The sequence below is a fragment of the Ranitomeya imitator genome, chromosome 4 (assembly GCF_032444005.1).
Source record: "Ranitomeya imitator isolate aRanImi1 chromosome 4, aRanImi1.pri, whole genome shotgun sequence".
Classification (NCBI taxonomy): Eukaryota; Metazoa; Chordata; class Amphibia; order Anura; family Dendrobatidae; genus Ranitomeya; species Ranitomeya imitator.
In genome coordinates, this window is record NC_091285.1 from 681,522,896 (window position 1) to 681,542,403 (window position 19,508).

Genomic DNA, 19,508 nt, shown 5'->3' on the forward strand with positions numbered 1-19,508 from the left:
AGTATCACACAGGATAGGATTAGATACACGGCTCAGCAGTCAGTATCACACAGGAGAGGATTAGATACACGGCTCAGCAGTCAGTATCACACAGGATAGGATTAGATACACGGATCAGCAGTCAGTATCACACAGGATAGGATTAGATACACGGCTCAGCAGTCAGTATCACACAGGATGGGATTAGATACACGGCTCAGCAGTCAGTATCACACAGGATGGGATTAGATACACGGCTCAGCAGTCAGTATCACACAGGATAGGATTAGATACACGGCTCAGCATAATATCACACAGGAGAGGATTAGATACACGGCTCAGCAGACAGTATCACACAGGATAGGATTAGATACACGGATCAGCAGTCAGTATCACACAGGATAGGATTAGATACACGGCTCAGCAGTCAGTATCACACAGGATAGGATTAGATACACGGATCAGCAGTCAGTATCACACAGGAGAGGATTAGATACACAGCTCAGCAGTCAGTATCACACAGGAGAGGATTAGATACACGGCTCAGCAGTCAGTATCACACAGGATGGGATTAGATACACGGCTCAGCAGTCAGTATCACACAGGAGAGGATTAGATACACGGCTCAGCAGTCAGTATCACACAGGATGGGATTAGATACACGGCTCAGCAGTCAGTATCACACAGGATGGGATTAGATACACGGCTCAGCAGTCAGTATCACACAGGAGAGGATTAGATACACGGCTCAGCAGTCAGTATCACACAGGATGGGATTAGATACGGCTCAGCAGTCAGTATCACACAGGATAGGATTAGATACACGGATCAGCAGTCAAAATCACACAGGATAGGATTAGATACACGGCTCAGCAGACAGTATCACACAGGATAGGATTAGATACACCGCTCAGCAGTCAGTATCACACAGGAGAGGATTAGATACACGGCTCAGCAGTCAGTATCACACAGGATGGGATTAGATACACGGCTCAGCAGACTGTATCACACAGGAGAGGATTAGATACACGGCTCAGCAGTCAGTATCACAGGATAGGATTAGATACACGGCTCAGCAGACAGTATCACACAGGATGGGATTAGATACACAGCTCAGCAGTCAGTATCACACAGGAGAGGATTAGATACACGGCTCAGCAGACAGTATCACACAGGATGGGATTAGATACACAGCTCAGCAGTCAGTATCACACAGGATAGGATTAGATACACAGCTCAGCAGACAGTATCACACAGGATAGGATTAGATACACAGCTCAGCAGTCAGTATCACACAGGAGAGGATTAGATACACAGCTCAGCAGTCAGTATCACACAGGATGGGATTAGATACACGGCTCAGCAGTCAGTATCACACAGGATGGGATTAGATACACAGCTCAGCAGTCAGTATCACACAGGATAGGATTAGATACACAGCTCAGCAGACAGTATCACACAGGATAGGATTAGATACACAGCTCAGCAGTCAGTATCACACAGGAGAGGATTAGATACACAGCTCAGCAGTCAGTATCACACAGGATGGGATTAGATACACGGCTCAGCAGTCAGTATCACACAGGATGGGATTAGATACACAGCTCAGCAGACAGTATCACACAGGATGGGATTAGATACACGGCTCAGCAGTCAGTATCACACAGGATAGGATTAGATACACGGCTCAGCAGTCAGTATCACACAGGATAGGATTAGATACACGGCTCAGCAGTCAGTATCACACAGGATAGGATTAGATACACAGCTCAGCAGACAGTATCACACAGGATAGGATTAGATACAGGGCTCAACAGACAGTATCACACAGGATAGGATTAGATACACGGCTCAGCAGTCAGTATCACACAGGGTAGGATTAGATACACGGCTCAGCAGTCAGTATCACACAGGATAGGATTAGATACACGGCTCAGCAGTCAGTATCACACAGGATAGGATTCGATACACGGCTCAGCAGTCAGTATCACACAGGATGGGATTAGATACACGGCTCAGCAGACAGTATCACACAGGAGAGGATTAGATACACAGCTCAGCAGTCAGTATCACACAGGATGGGATTAGATACACGGCTCAGCAGACAGTATCACACAGGATAGGATTAGATACACGGCTCAGCAGTCAGTATCACACAGGATGGGATTAGATACACGGCTCAGCAGTCAGTATCACACAGGATAGGATTAGATACACGGCTCAGCAGTCAGTATCACACAGGATGGGATTAGATACACGGCTCAGCAGACAGTATCACACAGGATAGGATTAGATACACAGCTCAGCAGACAGTATCACACAGGATAGGATTATATACACGGCTCAGCAGTCAGTATCACACAGGAGAGGATTAGATACACGGCTCAGCAGTCAGTATCACACAGGAGAGGATTAGATACACGGCTCAGCAGTCAGTATCACACAGGAGAGGATTAGATACACAGCTCAGCAGTCAGTATCACACAGGATAGGATTAGATACAGCTCAGCAGTCAGTATCACACAGGATGGGATTAGATACAGCTCAGCAGTCAGTATCACACAGGAGAGGATTAGATACACGGCTCAGCAGTCAGTATCACACAGGAAGGGATTAGATACACGGCTCTGCAGTCAGTATCACACAGGAGAGGATTAGATACACGGCTCAGCAGTCAGTATCACACAGGATAGGATTAGATACACGGCTCAGCAGTCAGTATCACACAGGATAGGATTAGATACACGGCTCAGCAGTCAGTATCACACAGGATAGGATTAGATACACGGCTCAGCAGTCAGTATCACACAGGATAGGATTAGATACACAGCTCAGCAGTCAGTATCACACAGGAGAGGATTAGATACAGCTCAGCAGTCAGTATCACACAGGATAGGATTAGATACAGCTCAGCAGTCAGTATCACACAGGAGAGGATTAGATACAGCTCAGCAGTCAGTATCACACAGGATAGGATTAGATACACGGCTCAGCAGTCAGTATCACACAGGATAGGATTAGATACAGCTCAGCAGTCAGTATCACACAGGAGAGGATTAGATACAGCTCAGCAGTCAGTATCACACAGGATAGGATTAGATACACGGCTCAGCAGTCAGTATCACACAGGAGAGGATTAGATACAGCTCAGCAGTCAGTATCACACAGGAGAGGATTAGATACACGGCTCAGCAGACAGTATCACACAGGATAGGATTAGATACACGGCTCAGCAGTCAGTATCACACAGGAGAGGATTAGATACACAGCTCAGCAGTCAGTATCACACAGGATAGGATTAGATACACGGCTCAGCAGTCAGTATCACACAGGATAGGATTAGATACAGCTCAGCAGTCAGTATCACACAGGAGAGGATTAGATACACGGCTCAGCAGTCAGTATCACACAGGAGAGGATTAGATACACAGCTCAGCAGTCAGTATCACACAGGATAGGATTAGATACACGGCTCAGCAGTCAGTATCACACAGGATAGGATTAGATACAGCTCAGCAGTCAGTATCACACAGGATAGGATTAGATACAGCTCAGCAGTCAGTATCACACAGGAGAGGATTAGATACAGCTCAGCAGTCAGTATCACACAGGATAGGATTAGATACACGGCTCAGCAGTCAGTATCACACAGGAGAGGATTAGATACACGGCTCAGCAGACAGTATCACACAGGATAGGATTAGATACACGGCTCAGCAGTCAGTATCACACAGGAGAGGATTAGATACACAGCTCAGCAGTCAGTATCACACAGGATAGGATTAGATACACGGCTCAGCAGTCAGTATCACACAGGAGAGGATTAGATACACGGCTCAGCAGTCAGGATCACACAGGAGAGGATTAGATACATGGCTCAGCAGTCAGTATCACACAGGAGAGGATTAGATACACAGCTCAGCAGTCAGTATCACACAGGATAGGATTAGATACACGGCTCAGCAGACAGTATCACACAGGATAGGATTAGATACACAGCTCAGCAGTCAGTATCACACAGAATGGGATTAGATACACGGCTCAGCAGTCAGTATCACACAGGATGGGATTAGATACACGGCTCAGCAGTCAGTATCACACAGGAGAGGATTAGATACACGGCTCAGCAGTCAGTATCACACAGGATAGGATTAGATACACGGTTCAGCAGTCAGTATCACACAGGATAGGATTAGATACACGGCTCAGCAGTCAGTATCACACAGGATAGGATTGGATACACGGCTCAGCAGACAGTATCACACAGGATAGGATTAGATACACGGCTCAGCAGTCAGTATCACACAGAATGGGATTAGATACACGGCTCAGCAGTCAGTATCACACAGGATGGGATTAGATACACAGCTCAGCAGATAGTATCACACAGGATGTGATTAGATACACGGCTCAGCAGACAGTATCACACAGGATAGGATTAGATACACGGCTCAGCAGATAGTATCACACAGGATAGGATTAGATACACAGCTCAGCAGACAGTATCACACAGGATAGGATTAGACACACGGCTCAGCAGTCAGTATCACACAGGATAGGATTAGATACACGGCTCAGCAGTCAGTATCACACAGGATAGGATTAGATACACGGCTCAGCAGTCAGTATCACACAGGATAGGATTAGATACACAGCTCAGCAGTCAGTATCACACAGGATAGGATTAGATACACGGCTCAGCAGTCAGTATCACACAGGATAGGATTAGATACACAGGTCAGCAGTCAGTATCACACAGGATGGGATTAGATACACAGCTCAGCAGACAGTATCACACAGGATAGGATTAGATACACGGCTCAGCAGTCAGTATCACACAGGAGAGGATTAGATACACGGCTCAGCAGTCAGTATCACATAGGATAGGATTAGATACACGGCTCAACAGTCAGTATCACACAGGAGAGGATTAGATACACGGCTCAGCAGTCAGTATCACACAGGAGAGGATTAGATACACGGCTCAGCAGTCAGTATCACACAGGATAGGATTAGATACACGGCTCAGCAGACAGTATCACACAGGATAGGATTAGATACACCGGTCAGCAGTCAGTATCACACAGGATAGGATTAGATACACAGCTCAGCAGTCAGTATCACACAGGATAGGATTAGATACACGGCTCAGCAGTCAGTATCACACAGGATGGGATTAGATACACAGCTCAGCAGACAGTATCACACAGGATAGGATTAGATACACGGCTCAGCAGTCAGTATCACACAGGATAGGATTAGATACATGGCTCAGCAGTCAGTATCACACAGGATAGGATTAGATACACGGCTCAGCAGTCAGTATCACACAGGATAGGATTAGATACACAGCTCAGCAGTCAGTATCACACAGGATAGGATTAGATACACAGGTCAGCAGTCAGTATCACACAGGATGGGATTAGATACACAGCTCAGCAGACAGTATCACACAGGATAGGATTAGATACACGGCTCAGCAGTCAGTATCACACAGGATAGGGTTAGATACACGACTCAGCAGTCAGTATCACACAGGATAGGGTTAGATACACGGCTCAGCAGTCAGTATCACACAGGATAGGATTAGGTACACGGCTCAGCAGACAGTATCACACAGCATAGGATTAGATACACGGCTCAGCAGTCAGTATCACACAGGATAGGATTAGATACACGGCTCAGCAGACAGTATCACACAGGATAGGATTAGATACACGGCTCAGCAGTCAGTATCACACAGGATAGGATTAGATACGCGGCTCAGCAGACAGTATCACACAGGATAGGATTAGATACACAGCTCAGCAGTCAGTATCACACAGGATAGGATTAGATACACAGCTCAGCAGTCAGTATCACACAGGATAGGATTAGATACACGGCTCAGCAGACAGTATCACACAGGATAGGATTAGATACACGGCTCAGCAGTCAGTATCACACAGGAGAGGATTAGATACACGGCTCAGCAGACAGTATCACACAGGATAGGATTAGATACACCGGTCAGCAGTCAGTATCACACAGGATAGGATTAGATACACCGGTCAGCAGTCAGTATCACACAGGATGGGATTAGATACACAGCTCAGCAGACAGTATCACACAGGATAGGATTAGATACACGGCTCAGCAGTCAGTATCACAGGAGAGGATTAGATACACGGCTCAGCAGTCAGTATCACATAGGATAGGATTAGATACACGGCTCAGCAGTCAGTATCACACAGGAGAGGATTAGATACACGGCTCAGCAGTCAGTATCACACAGGAGAGGATTAGATACACGGCTCAGCAGTCAGTATCACACAGGATAGGATTAGATACACGGCTCAGCAGACAGTATCACACAGGATAGGATTAGATACACCGGTCAGCAGTCAGTATCACACAGGATAGGATTAGATACACAGCTCAGCAGTCAGTATCACACAGGATAGGATTAGATACACGGCTCAGCAGTCAGTATCACACAGGATGGGATTAGATACACAGCTCAGCAGACAGTATCACACAGGATAGGATTAGATACACGGCTCAGCAGTCAGTATCACACAGGATAGGATTAGATACACGGCTCAGCAGTCAGTATCACACAGGATAGGATTAGATACACAGCTCAGCAGTCAGTATCACACAGGATAGGATTAGATACACAGCTCAGCAGACAGTATCACACAGGATAGGATTGGATACACGGCTCAGCAGTCAGTATCACACAGGATAGGGTTAGATACACGACTCAGCAGTCAGTATCACACAGGATAGGGTTAGATACACGGCTCAGCAGTCAGTATCACACAGGATAGGATTAGGTACACGGCTCAGCAGACAGTATCACACAGCATAGGATTAGATACACGGCTCAGCAGTCAGTATCACACAGGATAGGATTAGATACACGGCTCAGCAGACAGTATCACACAGGATAGGATTAGATACACGGCTCAGCAGTCAGTATCACACAGGATAGGATTAGATACACGGCTCAGCAGACAGTATCACACAGGATAGGATTAGATACACCGGTCAGCAGTCAGTATCACACAGGATAGGATTAGATACACGGCTGAGCAGACAGTATCACACAGGATAGGATTAGATACACCGCTCAGCAGTCAGTATCACACAGGATAGGATTAGATACACGGCTCAGCAGTCAGTATCACACAGGATAGGATTAGATACACGGCTCAGCAGTCAGTATCACACAGGATAGGATTAGATACACGGCTCAGTAGTCAGTATCACACAGGATAGGATTAGATACACGGCTCAGCAGACAGTATCACACAGGATAGGATTAGATACACGGCTCAGCAGTCAGTATCACACAGGATAGGATTAGATACACGGCTCAGCAGACAGTATCACACAGGATAGGATTAGATACACGGCTCAGCAGTCAGTATCACACAGGATAGGATTAGATACACGGCTCAGCAGTCAGTATCACACAGGATAGGGTTAGATACACGGCTCAGCAGTCAGTATCACACAGGATAGGGTTAGATACACGGCTCAGCAGTCAGTATCACACAGGATAGGATTAGGTACACGGCTCAGCAGACAGTATCACACAGCATAGGATTAGATACACGGCTCAGCAGTCAGTATCACACAGGATAGGATTAGATACACGGCTCAGCAGTCAGTATCACTAGGGATAGGATTAGATACACGGCTCAGCAGTCAGTATCACACAGGATAGGATTAGATACACGGCTCAGCAGTCAGTATCACACAGGATAGGATTAGATACACGGCTCAGCAGACAGTATCACACAGGATAGGATTAGATACACGGCTCAGCAGTCAGTATCACACAGGATAGGATTAGATACACGGCTCAGCAGACAGTATCACACAGGATAGGATTAGATACACGGCTCAGCAGTCAGTATCACACAGGATAGGATTAGATACACGGCTCAGCAGTCAGTATCACACAGGATAGGGTTAGATACACGGCTCAGCAGTCAGTATCACACAGGATAGGGTTAGATACACGGCTCAGCAGTCAGTATCACACAGGATAGGATTAGGTACACGGCTCAGCAGACAGTATCACACAGCATAGGATTAGATACACGGCTCAGCAGTCAGTATCACACAGGATAGGATTAGATACACGGCTCAGCAGACAGTATCACACAGGATAGGATTAGATACACAGTTCAGCAGTCAGTATCACACAGGATAGGATTAGATACACGGCTCAGCAGTCAGTATCACACAGGATAGGATTAGATACACGGCTCAGCAGTCAGTATCACACAGGATAGGATTAGATACACGGCTCAGCAGACAGTATCACACAGGATAGGATTAGATACACGGCTCAGCAGTCAGTATCACACAGGATAGGATTAGATACACGGCTCAGCAGACAGTATCACACAGGATAGGATTAGATACACAGCTCAGCAGTCAGTATCACACAGGATAGGATTAGATACACGGCTCAGCAGTCAGTATCACACAGGATAGGATTAGATACACGGCTCAGCAGACAGTATCACACAGGATAGGATTAGATACACGGCTCAGCAGTCAGTATCACACAGGAGAGGATTAGATACACGGCTCAGCAGTCAGTATCACACAGGATAGGATTAGATACACGGCTCAGCAGACAGTATCACACAGGATAGGATTAGATACACCGGTCAGCAGTCAGTATCACACAGGATAGGATTAGATACACGGCTGAGCAGACAGTATCACACAGGATAGGATTAGATACACCGCTCAGCAGTCAGTATCACACAGGATAGGATTAGATACACGGCTCAGCAGTCAGTATCACACAGGATAGGATTAGATACACGGCTCAGCAGTCAGTATCACACAGGATAGGATTAGATACACGGCTCAGTAGTCAGTATCACACAGGATAGGATTAGATACACGGCTCAGCAGTCAGTATCACTAGGGATAGGATTAGATACACGGCTCAGCAGTCAGTATCACACAGGATAGGATTAGATACACGGCTCAGCAGTCAGTATCACACAGGATAGGATTAGATACACGGCTCAGCAGACAGTATCACACAGGATAGGATTAGATACACGGCTCAGCAGTCAGTATCACACAGGATAGGATTAGATACACGGCTCAGCAGACAGTATCACACAGGATAGGATTAGATACACGGCTCAGCAGTCAGTATCACACAGGATAGGATTAGATACACGGCTCAGCAGTCAGTATCACACAGGATAGGGTTAGATACACGGCTCAGCAGTCAGTATCACACAGGATAGGGTTAGATACACGGCTCAGCAGTCAGTATCACACAGGATAGGATTAGGTACACGGCTCAGCAGACAGTATCACACAGCATAGGATTAGATACACGGCTCAGCAGTCAGTATCACACAGGATAGGATTAGATACACAGTTCAGCAGTCAGTATCAGACAGGATAGGATTAGATACACGGCTCAGCAGTCAGTATCACACAGGATAGGATTAGATACACGGCTCAGCAGACAGTATCACTAGGGATGAGCCAGCACTAAAATGCTTGGGTGCTTGTTTTGAGTGTAAGGGGAGCTGAGCTTTTTTCTGGCAGACCCTACAGAGAGGTTTTGGGGGCAGTGATGATAATGTTCAAATAGATGGGAGAAGTGCTGATTGGAAGGAGAACAGCACGGAGAAGACCCCTGTAAGCCTCTCTGACCCCCAGATCGCTGCTTAGAACAATGGGGTCACAGCTTTACTTCACTTTAAGGAGGGACAAAAAAAAACATTCCAAACCCACGAGAAATGTGGGAAAAAATTGATTTTTATTTTTATTTTAACGGCTCTACATTTTAAACTTTTCTGAAGCACTTGGGAGTTCAAAGTTGTCACCACACATCTAGATTAGTTCCTTGAGGGGTCTAGTTTCCAAAGTGATGTCACCTGTTTTTTTTACTGTTTAGGCACATCAGGGGCTCTCAAAACACGGCATGGCGTCCGCTAATTATTCCAGCAAATTGTGCATTCAAAAAGTCAAACGGTGCTCCTTCCATTCCGAGCCCTGCCGTGCGCTGAAAAAGTAGTTTTCCTCCACATTTGAAGTATCAGTGTACTCAGGAGAAAGTGCACAACAAATTGTACGATTCAAGGAAAATTGTTGGGAAAAAGAGTTAAATGTTTACTTTTTACTTCCACATTCCATTTATTCCCATGAAGCACTTGAAGGGTTAATAAACTTCTTGAATGTGGTTTTGAGCACCTTGAGGGGTGCAGTTTTTAGAATGGTGTCACTTTTGGGTATTTTCTGTCATATAGACCCCTCAAAGTCACTCCAAATGTGAGGTGGTCACTAAAAAATGATTTTGCAAACTTTGTTGGAAAAATGAGAAATCGCTGGTCAACTTTTAACCCTTATAACTATAACGAAAAAAAATTATGTTTCCAAAATTGTGCTGCAGTAAAGTAGACATGTGGGAAAATTTATTTACTAACTATTTTGTGTGACACCACTCTCTGATTTAAGGGTATAAAAATTAAAAGTTTGAAAATTGCTAAATTTTCGCCAATTTTTTCACAAACAGAAGTCATATCGAAGAAATGTTACCACTGTCATGAAGTACAATATGTAACGAAAAACCATCTCAGTGGAATCCGTTGAAGTGTTCTGGAGTTATGACCTCAAAGTGACAGTGGTCAGATTTGAAAAAAAATGGCCTGGTCAGGAAGGTGAAAACAGGCTTTAGGATGAAGGAGTTAAAGCTGTATGGATGAGTCATTAAATCCATAACAACATTTTGAATGAAAATATTTTGAAAGTGTGGTTTATGTACTGCTACACAGACAAAAAATTATGAGGAGGGTCACCCATAGACCCCTGAAAGGCAACAACTGACATGCCTCATTCAAATATTTTAAAAGTGTGCTTGCGGTACTCCTACATAAAGGCTTTGCCTAAAGTATCATGCCAGGATAAAATATAAGCAGGGCAATATGGTAATTCTCTTCAGATGTCTGCTTCTTCTCCTTCCTACTGAGGCTGGGGGATTGCCTCTACCTGCTTCCTGGAGCCCAATTACCAGGTGTCTGGGCTGTAAGTGACCCGGCTTCAGGTAGTGCCGGAGTGACAGAGATATAGAAATGGGCAACAGCCCCCTGTGTCACGTGCATCATTGTCTGCTCATGCATAAGATGTAGCCCTATCTCAAGCCACCTCAAGGAGCCTCTCCCAGACCCATTCATTTCTCAAGAAGGGTTCATCATGCTCCCTTCCTTCTGGGATCACACCCACTGCATAAGGCCGGTGTCACACTAGCGAGTTTTACGGACGTATGAGTGCAGAAAATACGTCCGTAAAACACGCCTAACAAACAGCCCAATTATTCTCTATGCCCCTGCTCCTATCTGCCGTATTTTACTGATCTGTATTATACGGCTTTCTACGGCCGTAGAAAATCGCAGCATGCTGCGTTTGTCACCGTATTGCGCAAAAAAAACGCCAATGAAAGTCTATGGAAGCCAGAAAAATACAGATTACACACGGACCAGCAGTGTGACTTGCGAGAAATACGCAGCGGTGTTCGAGAGAAAAGCGGTGTACAGTTCAGTGCGGTGTACAGTAAAATCACACTGACAGCTTACAATAGAATAGGTAGAATAAACGTGTACACATAGAATAGGTATATATATATCTATTCTATGTCAGTGAGACACATATATGTATATATATATTAATATTTCATCCAGCGCGATATAGCAGAATACCGGTAATTCAATTGCCGGCTTTTGCTTTCTCCTTCCTAAACCCGACATGATACGAGACCTGGTTTACATACAGTAAACCATCTCATATCACCTTTTTTTTGCATATTCCACACTACTAATGTCAGTAGTGTGTATATGCAAAATTTGGCCGTTCTAGCTATTAAATTAAAGGGTTAAATGGCGGAAAAAATTGGCGTGGGCTCCCGCACAATTTTCTCCGCCAGAGTGGTAAAGCCAGTGACTGAGGGCAGATATTAATAGCCTGGAGAGGGTCCATGGTTATTGGCCCCCCCCCTGGCTACAAATATCTGCCCCCAGCCACCCCAGAAAAGGCACATCTGGAAGATGCGCCTATTCTGGCACTTGGCCACTCTCTTCCCATTCCCGTGTAGCGGTGGGATATGGGGTAATGAAGGGTTAATGCCACCTTGCTATTGTAAGGTGACATTAAGCCAAATTAATAATGGAGAGGCATCAATTATGACACCTATCCATTATTAATCCAATAGTAGTAAAGGGTTAAAAAAAAAACACACACATTATTAAAAATTAATTTAATGAAAAAAAAACAAAGGTTGTTGTAATATTTTATTCTACGCTCAATCCAATCACTGAAGACCTTCGTTCTGTAACAAAAAAAATAAAAATAAACCAACAATATCCATACCTTCCGCAGATCTGTAACGTCCAACGATGTAAATCCATCTGAAGGGGTTAAAATATTTGCAGCGTTGTTCCTGGTTGCAAAACCCCGGGAATGAAGGTAAAGTAGGTCAATGACCTATATTTACCTTCATTTGCGGTGAGGCGCCCTCTGCTGGCTGTTCCTAGATCGTGGGAACTTTCCTAGAAAGCTCCAAGGCTCGAGTTCATATGAGAACAACCAGCAGAGGGCGCCTCTTATGAACTAATAATAATAATAATGTGTGTGTGTTTTTTTTTAACCCTTTACTAGTATTGGATTAATAATGGATAGGTGTCATAATTGACGCCTCTCCATTATTAATTTGGCTTAATGTCACCTTACAATAGCAAGGTGACATTAACCCTTCATTACCCCATATCCCACCGCTACACGGGAGTGGGAAGAGAGTGGCCAAGTGCCAGAATAGGCGCATCTTCCAGATGTGCCTTTTCTGGGGTGGCTGGGGGCAGGTGTTTTTAGCCAGGGGGGGCCAATAACCGTGGACCCTCTCCAGGCTATTAATATCTGCCCTCAGTCACTGGCTTTACTACTCTGGCGGAGAAAATTGCGCGGGAGCCCACGCCAATTTTTTCCGCCATTTAACCCTTTAATTTACTAGCTAGAAAGGCCAAATTTTGCATATACCCACTACTAACATTAGTAGTGTGGAATATGCAAAAAAAAGGTGATATGAGATGGTTTACTGTATGTAAACCAGGTCTCATATCATGTCGGGTTTAGGAAGGAGAAAGCAAAAGCCGGTAATTGAATTACCGGCTTTAAAGCTATCTCGCGCTGTATGAAGTAATAATATATATACATATATGTGTCTACTGACATATATATATATATATATATATATATATATATATATATATATATATATTGACAGTATATATATATATATATATATATATTTTTTAACACATGGATCCCTTGTATAGCCGTATGTCGCTTTTGCAAGCCTGCGAGAAAAACACGCAGTACGGCTGCCATACAGATTACATACGGAGGATGCCATGAGCAAAATACGCTGATACACCCTGCCTACGGAGGAGCTACGGACCACTATTTTGGGGACTTTTCAGCGTATTACGGCCGTAATATACGGACTGTATTGTCTTACGCTGTGTGTGAGGCCGGCCTAACAGATGTTGAGCCTCCATTTTGAGAAACGTGACCCATACTTTCAGCTGTCCACTTTTGCAGCTTTCAAGGCAAGTGGACCCCTTCTTAGTTGACGGTAGTAACTACCGCCCCCCGAGATGCTAACTCTCGGTACCTTGCAGCTAGCAGGCCCGATAACATTTGCCCAGTCCTAGTCCTGATTTGCCTCCTTGTCTCTTCTGATCAGCCTAGGCCCCCCAGTCCATCCATTTTATATATTACAGGAAATGTACCCCAGACTACAGAATAGTGTATGGAGGAGAACTGTAATCCAGCCAATTTTTTAATGCTTTTTTGGAGTGTTAGATAATATCCCAGAAATTTACCCCAGACCACGGAATAGTGTATGGGTGAGGAATGTAATTCAGCTACTTGTTTTAACACTTTTTTTGAGTGTTAGATATCACAGAAAAGTACCCCAGAAAACGTGAAACTGTATGGATGAGAAATTTAACCCTGGAATATTTTTTAACGCTTTTTTAAGCTTTATAGATCACAGGAAATATACCCCAGGCTACGTAATACTGTATGGCTGACAAATTTAACCCTTCGAAATTTTTAAATGCTTTTTTGGAGTGTTATATATAAAGTAGATGGTGGCCCGATTCTAACGCATTGGGTATTCTAGAATATGCATGTCCACGTAGTATATTGCACAGCCCACGTAGTATATTGCCCAGCCATGTAGTATATTGCCCAACCACGTAGTATATTGTCCATTCACGTAATATATTGCCCAGTCACGTAGTATATTGTCCAACCATGTAGTATATTGCCCAGTCACGTAGTATATTGCCCAACCACGTAGTATATTGTCCAACCACGTAGTATATTGTCCAGTCACGTAGTATATTGCCCAGCCACGTAGTATATTGTCCAACCACGTAGTATATTGTCCAGTCACGTAGTATATTGCCCAGCCACGTAGTATATTGCCCAGTCACGTAGTATATTGCGCAGCCACGTAGTATATTGCCCAGTGATGTAGTATATTGTCCAACCACGTAGTATATTGTCCAGTCACGTAGTATATTGCCCAGTCACGTAGTATATTGCCCAGTCACGTAGTATATTGCCCAGCCACGTAGTATATTGCCCAGCCACGTAGTATATTGCCCAGTCACGTAGTATATTACCCAGCCACGTAGTATATTGCCCAGCCACGTAGTATATTGCTCAGTCATGTAGTATATTGCCCAGTCACGTAGTATATTGCCCAGTCACGTAGTATATTGCCCAGCCACGTAGTATATTGCTCAGTCATGTAGTATATTGCCCAGCCACGTAGTATATTGCCCAGTCACGTAGTATATTGCCCAGCCACGTAGTATATTGCCCAGCCACGTAGTATATTGCCCAGTCACGTAGTATATTACCCAGCCACGTAGTATATTGCCCAGCCACGTAGTATATTGCCCAGTCATGTAGTATATTGCCCAGTCACGTAGTATATTGCCCAGCCACATAGTATATTGCCCAGCCACGTAGTATATTGCCCAGTCACGTAGTATATTGCACAGAGCCACGTAGTATACTGCCCAGCCACGTAGTAGATAGCCCAGCCATGTAGTATACAGCACAGAGTCACGTAGTATACAGCAAAGACACGTAGTATATTGCCCAGTCACGTAGTATATTGGCCAGTCACGTAGTATATTGCCCAGCCGCGTAGTATATTGCACAGCCCGTGCAGTACCACGCACGCAGTATATAACACAGGCCACGTAGTGTATAGCACAGGCCACGTAGTGTATAGCACAGGCCACGTAGTGTATAGCACAGCCCACGCAGTACATTGCACATCCCATGAACTATATTGCACAGCCCGCGCAGTATATTGCCGAGCCACGTAGTATATTGCCCAGCCACGTAGTATATTGCCCAGTCACGTAGTATATTGCCCAGTCACGTAGTATATTGCACAGTCACGTAGTATATTGCCCAGTCACGTGGTATATTGCCCAGTCACGTAGTATATTGCCCAGCCACGTAGTATATTGCCCAGTCACGTAGTATATTGCCCAGTCACGTAGTATATTGCCCAGCCACGTAGTATATTGCCCAGTCACGTAGTATATTGCCCAGCCACGTAGTATATTGCCCAGTCACGTAGTATATTGCCCAGCCACGTAGTATATTGCCCAGTCACGTAGTATATTGCCCAGTCACGTAGTATATTGCCCAGCCACGTAGTATATTGCCCAGTCACGTAGTATATTGCCCAGCCACGTAGTATATTGCCCAGCCACGTAGTATATTGCACAGCCACGTAGTATATTGCCCAGCCCACGTAGTATATAGCAGTGTGGGCATCATATCCCTGTTAAAACAAAAGAATTAAAATTAAAAAATAGTTATATACTCACCTTCCGTTGGCCCCTGGATCCAGGAAGCTGTTACCGACGCTCCTCGCGCGCTCCGGTCTCAAGAGTGCATTGTGGTCTCGTGAGATGATGACGTAGCGGTGTCGCGAGTTTGCTACGTCATCATCTTGCGAGATCGCAATGCATGGACCGGTCACCAGAGCGTCGCAAGGAGCGGGAATGGCGCCGGAAGGTTAGAATATGATGATTTTTTATTTTTTTTAATTATTTTTAACATTAGATCTTTTTACTATTGCTGCTGCATAGGCAGCGTCAGTAGTAAAACAGTTGGTCACACAGGGTTACTAGCTGCGTTAATGGAGTGCGTTACACCGCGGCATAACGCGGTCCATTAGCGCTGCCATTAACCCTGTGTGAGAGCTGACTGGAGGGGAGTGCGGAGCGGGCACTGACTGCGGGGAGGAAGGAGCAGCCATGTTGCCGCCGGACTGCGCCCGTCGCTGATTGGTCGTGGCAATGGTCGTGGGCGTTTTACCATGACCAATCAGCGACTTGGATTTCCATGACAGACAGAGGCCACGACCAATGAATATCCGTGACAGAAAGACAGACAGACGGAAGTGACCCTTAGACAATTATATAGTAGATAAGTTCATTCAGAATACAGAATAGTGTATGGATAAGAGCTGTAACCCAGAGAAATTTTGTAAAAAATTTTTGTAGTGTTATATAAAACAAAAAGGTAATACAAATCTCACAAAATACTCGATGGATCAAAATATATTACATTTTTTCACCTCATCCAAAAAACTGCAGTTATATACTGTATTTGCTAACAGACTGCACAGCCCTAATCCCTGCCTACAGACTGGATTCTGTCACTCTCCCTGTGACTCTCTTCCTCCCTAGACTAAATGCAGATTGTATGTGATACAAGTGATTATCCCTTAGATGGGCTGTTAGTATGATGGCTCAGACTCTGCAACATTATCTACACTACAGGCCTCTGGATCGTTATACTGGGCACACAGAGGCCTAGACAAGCACTCTGTCCACCCCAATACAAAGTGTCATAGAGCTGTGCAAATCCAGTGACCAGACCTGCGCCGATTTCATCCAGTGGTGAGTCCACGTTACTGTATGACGTCACCGTTGCGGCGCTGGTGCTCATACCTGGTGATCACTCACTGGTCGTTAATGTGATCTAAGTAGAGTTGTCATGTCATTCTGGCGCTCAGATCCCAGTAGTGACCAGTGAGTACTCACCAGATCTGGGCACCAAACTTGCACTGAGATCCCAGTAGTGACCGGACTATATCCGGACACCAGTCCTGTACCGATTTCAGTTAGTGGTGAGTCCACATTACTGTATGATGTCACTGCCGCAGCGCTGGTGCTCATACCTGGTGATCACTCACTGGTCATTACTATGATCGGAGTAGAGCCGTCATGTCATTATGGCGCTTAGATCCCAGTATTGACCAGTGAGTGCTCACTAGATCCGGGCACCAGATCTGCGCCAATTTCATCCAGTGGTGAATCCACGGTACTTTATAACGTCACCGTTGTAGCACTGGCGCTTACACCTGGTGATCACTCACTGGTCGTTACTGTGATCGGAGTAGAGCCGTCATGTCATTCTGGCTCTCAGATCCCAATATTGACCAGTGAGTGCTCACTAGATCCGGGCACCAGATCTGCGCCGATTTATTCCAGCGGTGAGTCCATGTTACTTTATGACGTCACCACCGCAGCACTGGCGCTTACACCTGTTGACCACTCACTGGTCATTACTCTGATCGGAATAGAGCCGTCATGTCATTGTGGCGCTTAGATCCCAGTATTGACCAGTGAGTGCTCACTAGATCCGGGCACCAGATCTGCGCCAATTTCATCCAGTGGTGAATCCACGGTACTTTATGACGTCACCACCGCAGCACTGGCGCTTACACCTGGTGATGACTCACTGGTCGTTACTGTGATCAGAGTAGAGCCGTCATGTCATTCTGGCTCCCAGATCCCAGTATTGACCAGTGAGTGCTCACTAGATCCGGGCACCAGATCTGCGCCGATTTATTCCAGCGGTGAGTCCATGTTACTTTATGACGTCACCGTTGTAGCACTGGCGCTTACACCTGGTGATGACTCACTGGTCGTTACTGTGATCGGAGTAGAGCCGTCATGTCATTCTGGCTCTCAGATCCTAGAATTGACCAGTGAGTGCTCACTAGATCCGGGCACCAGATCTGCGCCATTTTCATCCAGTGGTGAATCCACGTTACTTCATGACGTCACCGTTGTAGCACTGGCGCTTACACCTGGTGATCACTCACTGGTCGTTACTGTGATCGTAGTAGAGCCGTCATGTCATTCTGGCTCTCAGATCCCAGTAGTGACCAGTGAGTGCTCACTAGATCCGGGCACCAGATCTGCACCAATTTCATCCAGCGGTGAATCCACGTTACATTATGACGTCATGGCCGGGGCTCACACCTGGTGATCACTCACTGGTCGTTACTGTGATCTTAGCGCCGCAGTGATGTGACAGCTCTGCTCAGATCTCAGCCATTACAGCTCCTGGCTACAGTAACATGGTGCCAGGCTGCACCCGATGACGTGCCCGCGGACACCAGCTCCTATGGTACTGGGGTGGCCACCTTTGCTACGTCACGCTCTGCCATTTATACACCAGCAACTAAAAATGTCGCTGAGGTAAAAGAATGGTATTCCATAAGTGTATAAATCAACTTAACATTAAAATATGCAGTGCGGCTTCTCCTGCAGTGTCAGTGCGATTTTATGAGCTTATCTGGCGGAGTAATCCCCCATTCCTGTGTGTGAAGTCACGGTACTATATACAAAGGTGGAAGGATAAAATGACGACGAGGATGGGATTCGAACCCACGCGTGCAGAGCACAATGGATTAGCAGTCCATCGCCTTAACCACTCGGCCACCTCGTCTCCTTATATGGTGAGGTCGCTGGTGCTGGTATTTCTAGGGGGAGCTCAGGCTACAACAAGATGGCGGCCTAAGGCTACAGAAATTACCGCGTCCGACGCCATTTTGCTTTTCGCGCCGACCATGTTGTGCTGGTGACGTTGCAGAGGCGTGTTTATGTGCAGGAGCAATCTTAGCCGTCCAATCGCTTGCCTTCTACAGCCAGCCAATCATGGCCCTCTATGCTAATGAGCGCCGCAGTGCATCCTGGGTGAAGCACAGTCGCGAGTGATAATTGAGGAATTATTGATCTTATGATTAATATTGTCAGCGCCGGCGTCACGTGGGCGCCTCATTAGCATAATATCCATACTAATGAGCCGGTGCCGCACCGCTCTCCCTCAGGTGGCCCGGGTGAGGCCGCGGGGTGGACGCCGGTGGTGACCGTCCCTCACTATCGTCAGTGAGGTTAATCCTTACCTGTTCCTCCTCCGGGAGAAACAGACATGATGAATGGAGGAGGCTGAGTGTGTGATTACACCGAACTCCCGCACCGCCCGGACCGACAACTCCGGGTGCGTGACATTCTGAGACGATCCTAGTGTGTTTACAAAAAACAGCAATAAAGTTATGGGGCTTTGTATGCTTCTCTTATCGATAAAGTTACATGTTCTTGAATTGT

At 45.7% G+C, this 19,508-nt stretch overlaps 2 non-coding genes across 2 annotated transcripts; one reads left to right on the plus strand and one right to left on the minus strand.

Moving 5' to 3' along the window:
- Positions 1-18,767: 18,767 nt before the first annotated feature.
- TRNAS-GCU (transfer RNA serine (anticodon GCU)) lies at positions 18,768-18,849 on the minus strand. The gene has a single exon. It is a non-coding gene; the product is annotated as a tRNA-Ser (tRNA).
- Positions 18,850-19,283: 434 nt separating this feature from the next.
- Positions 19,284-19,418, plus strand: LOC138677741 (U8 small nucleolar RNA). The gene has a single exon (XR_011321135.1). It is a non-coding gene; the product is annotated as a U8 small nucleolar RNA (small nucleolar RNA).
- The last annotated feature ends 90 nt before the right edge of the window (positions 19,419-19,508 follow it).